General features: G+C 44.7%; 1 non-coding gene across 1 annotated transcript; it reads right to left on the minus strand.

The window, feature by feature from the left end:
* Positions 1–3,776: 3,776 nt before the first annotated feature.
* Positions 3,777–3,878, minus strand: LOC147914948 (U6 spliceosomal RNA). Its single transcript, XR_015554836.1, has one exon. It is a non-coding gene; the product is annotated as a U6 spliceosomal RNA (small nuclear RNA).
* Positions 3,879–4,637: the final 759 nt, after the last annotated feature.

The raw sequence follows: 4,637 nt of genomic DNA on the forward strand, positions 1-4,637 counted from the left end.
ACGCCTACCAACCAGCCCAGAGTCCAGTGGAGGAGACAGAACTTAGGTTTGCTTCCCAAACAGACTCATCTCTTTATAAAATAAATTTCCCCTTTGAAAATTATTAACTTGCCTCCTAAAAAGCATGACCACCAGGACTTCACACTAGAAAATACCACCTAGAAGTTCAAGGAAGACTTTGAGGCTCCCTCACTCCATTATCTGTGACCTCAACCCTCTTCTCAACCCTGCCCCCAAAGTCCTTGTCTATGTGCCCTAGACCAGCTATTCCCAGAGGCACATTTGACTCAGCTCCTCTCAGCTCTATCCTACCCCAAACTGGCAGCTGCAGTACAAAGACATTCAAAGGAGAGGCCAAGAAACCCCTCTGGTTAAGAACCAATCTCCACAGCTTTATTGAGAATGAAGAACCATGAGCTGATTTGAATTATTATATTTTCCTACAGCTGTTCCCTTTAAATATTTATCCTGGCAAACACCACTATCGTTTTTTACAACTTATTTTATTTTTATTTTATTTATTTTTTTTGTGAGGAAGATCAGCCCTGAGCTAACAGCCGTGCTAATCCTCCTCTTTTTGCTGAGGAAGACTGGCTCTGAGCTAACATCTATTGCCAATCCTCCTCCTTTTTTTCCCCTAAAGCCCCAGCAGATAGTTGTATGTCATGGCTGCACAACCTTCTAGTTGCTGTATGTGGAATGCCGCCTCAGCATGGCTGGAGAAGCAGTGCGTTGGTGCGCGCCCGGGATCCGAACCCGGGCCACCAGTAACGGAGCACACGCACTTAACCGCTAAGCCACAGGGCCAGCCCCAACTTATTTTAATTGTGTGACTATTAAGCAAACCAAACCGTAAAATCGGCTCTTGGTGCTGAGATTTATGTGATTCAAAGACCAGCACTTATTAAAAAAGGAATCCACTGAGCTCAAACTAGCCTCACCAGTGCCCTGCACTGTCTCTAGGAAGGTGTGAAGTCTTTTCTCTGTTCCCGCCTCTGGCTGCCAAGCTTCCATAGTGAGTAGCATAAAATCTGAACAGAATCCACCCATTTCCCTGTGATTTTTTTTTTCTTCTTCTTAACAATCCTAATGAGTCTAAACTGGAAGTCAAGGATGCTACAGTCTTAAAGGGAGTGGCAGAAGCTCTGAGAGGCTCACAAACACATCAGTGGCTGGAGGATTTAGGATCAAGGTCTGAGGGAAAGACTTAATCGTGGGACTTTGAATAACTAGACAGGCAGGAGGTATCCTGCTTATTCGTCACCAAGATAGTTCTTGATTTGGATCATGGAACTATTTTGAGACTCCAATAGATGCTCTCCCTCCAAAAATGCACTTACACACAAATATTTATATAAAATTTCAGGGAGTTCAAGGACACCCCTGAGCCCATCCACAGATTCCCTAGGGATCCAGAAACCCCAGGTTACTTCTTACTACTTTCACTGTTACCACCCAAATTGCCCACATTTCTCCCCTATATTTTTACAGTAGTTATCCTAACTCATTTCTCAGTTTCTCTACACAGCAGCCAGAGTGATAACCATCCTGTTAAAACCTAGGTCAGATATGTTACTTCTCTGCTCAGTACAATCCACTAGCTTCCCATTTCACCTGCAGTAAAAGCCAACATCTTGACTGTGGTTTACAAGGCCCTACAGGATCTGTCTCCAGACACCCTGCTGACCTCATCCCCAGCTCCTCTCAACCTTAACTCCTGCTGCTCCAGCCACACCCAGCTCCTTGCTCATCTCCCAACGCAACAGACTTCCTGGCCTCTGGGCCTTTGCCCGCTGCTCCCTCTACCCTAGAACTCCACGTGGCTCTCCTTCAAGTCTTTACTCAGTTGTCACCTTGTTGGTGAGGCCTTCCTGACCACTGTATTGAACACTGCAACCCCCACCCCGCCCTCCCTGGCCCCTCCTATCCTCCTCCTCTGCTTTCTTTTTCTCCGTAGCACCATCATCACCTTACACACCATGCATTTTACTTACTGTTTATTATCTGTCTCCCACACTAACCTGTTAGCCCCACAAGGGCAGGGATTTTTTGTCTGCTTTGTTTCACTGCTGCACTCTGTTCCTGGCACAGTGCCCACATAGGGCAGGCACTCATAAATACTGCACTGATTGATGACTCACTGAATGGATAAACTGCAGTGGTAAGGATGTATGCAGGCTGGGGAGTGGAGGGGAATATACATTCACTGAAATTCCTCTAAATGCCAAGCAGTTTGCAAGTTAATACAAGCCATCTCATTTAACCGTCACACACAATCCTAAGAGGTATTTTTATCCCCATTTCACCATGAAAACTGAGGGCCAGAGAAGTTAAGAAAACAGAAGGTTACACAGTCAGGGGTGGAATATAACTCAAACCTAAGTCCATGTGATTTCAAAGCCCTGCTATTCCCACCACCCGTTACCTCATTTTCCTTGGCAGCAGTTCCCAGTTCTCTAAGGAAACGCAACTGCCAACTTTCACACCTAGTTACATTTTACAGTGGGAGGCCTGAGTCAAAGAGATCATTAGAGGTTCCTTGGAGCTCGAATCAAGCAAAACAAACAGCGAGAGCCTGAGTCCTTTTGCATATTTACATCAAACATTGTCAAAGATACAATGTAATGAACACCCTTCTGAGGGAGCTTATCACTTTGAGAGTTTCATTCATTCATTCCATTCACTTATGGGTTTCATTCATTTATTCATAAATATTTGCTGAGTGCCTACCATCTGCCCAGTGCTGTTCTGGGCACTGAGGATAAAAAGATGCATAAGGCACAGATGTCACCCTCCACAAACAGCTCTGAAGTCTAGGGCAGTGCTGTCCAATAAAAGCACAATGTGAGCCAAGTATGCAGTTTTATATTTTCTAGTCACCACATTTTTAAAAAAGTAAACAGTTGAAATTAATTTTAATAATATATTTTTATTAAACCCAACACCTCCAAAATATCAACTTCCACATGTAACATAAGTATATGTTAATGAGATATTTTACAGTCTTTTTTTGTTTGGCAACACATCTTCAAAATCAGTGTGTATTTTACACCTCTAGCACATCTCAATTCAGACTAGCCACACTTCAAGAAAGCCACACGTGGTTAGTGATGACAGCACAGGGCTGGGTAAAAAGACAGATAGAGTCAAGAGGATTTTCAAAACAACGTAGTAAATGCCGTGATAGACATATGTTCAGTATCGCTCAACTGCCAGAGTTAGGACTTGACCCTCCAGTGACCTTCCAATCCCAAAGACCTTGTCCATTCTGTGGCACATTAAAAACTTTCCTCACTTCACACAGTGGGACTGTGGTTGGCCGCAACCAACCAAACTTAATATATTCAAAACAAAACTCATCCTTTTACCCCAAATACATCCTCCTCCTCCCCTCTCATTTTCCTATTTCAGTTGAAGCCACCATTATCTACCTGCTCGCTCAAATCATCCTCATCTCATCTCTAAATGAGCACTTTATCAAGAAGATAATTTAACTAAATGCTTATCAAAAAATGCACCTTCCTCTCCACCCCAAATAACAGAGCTTGTCCAGGCCACTTTCATCTCTCACGTGGCTCACTACAAGAACCTTCTCCCACCCCACCCAGTTTTATTGAGATATAATTGACAGACACCACTATGCAGTATGAGTTTAAGATGTGCAGCATTATGGTCTGAGTTACATATATTGTGAAATGATTACCGCAGCAAGTTTAGTTAGCATCCATCACCTCCTACAGATACAATACAAAGAAAAAGCAAAAAATTTTTTCCTTAAAAATATGGAATGCTTCACGAATTTGCTGTCATCCTTGCGCAGAAGCCATGCTACTCTCTGTATCTTTCTAATTTTAGTATATGTGCTCCTGCAGGAGCACCAAGAACCTTTTAATTGATTCCCTTGCCTCTCCCCGGTCTAGCTTCAACAGTAGTTACTATTCCATGAGGCCCTTCATGGCTCTCCATCCCCTCCACATTAAAGGCCAAGTTCTTTTTCACATAGCACAGAATTCCCTCCAGGATCTGATCTTTGCTTACCTAACACTGTCCAATTGTTTGGCTTTCCTAGACCCTGAACAAGTTCACTTACCTTCTCTGAGCCTGCTATTCTTTTGTAAAAATAGCCATCCTAATCTCTACACAATCAAGGGGTTACTCTCCCCATCATTCCTTTACACTTTATATCTCTCTATCCAGTACCTCTTTTCAATTCAATCATATTTACTGAATATTTACTATGAGCTAGGCACTGCGCGGGACACAAGGCAGAGGGATTACAGAAAAATAGATTGAATGACGCGGTCTTTGCCTTCCCCGTGCTCATTACAATGTAGTTTCTCAATCAGTATCTTTAAGGACTAGATAATCTCTAACGTTATGAGCAAATCAGAGGGCCCTCAGAAGCTCAAGCCGGGCTGCGCCGCCGGGCGCCACCACGTCCGCGCAACTCCACGGCGATCGCAGATAAGCAACCACCCCCACGCTCCCAGACCGAGCCCACAGCCTCGCTCCGCCCCACCGGACCACAGCCCACGTGGCATGCGAGGGGCGGGGAGAAGCGTGGCGCGGGGGGGGGGCGGCAAGGAGGGGGGGGTGGCCTGGACCTTTGCGCCTGCGCGCTGCGCCAGCTCTAGGAC

Source organism: Ceratotherium simum, chromosome 16 (assembly GCF_057802395.1).
Source record: "Ceratotherium simum simum isolate JZ-2026a chromosome 16, ASM5780239v1, whole genome shotgun sequence".
NCBI classification, from domain to species: domain Eukaryota; kingdom Metazoa; phylum Chordata; class Mammalia; order Perissodactyla; family Rhinocerotidae; genus Ceratotherium; species Ceratotherium simum.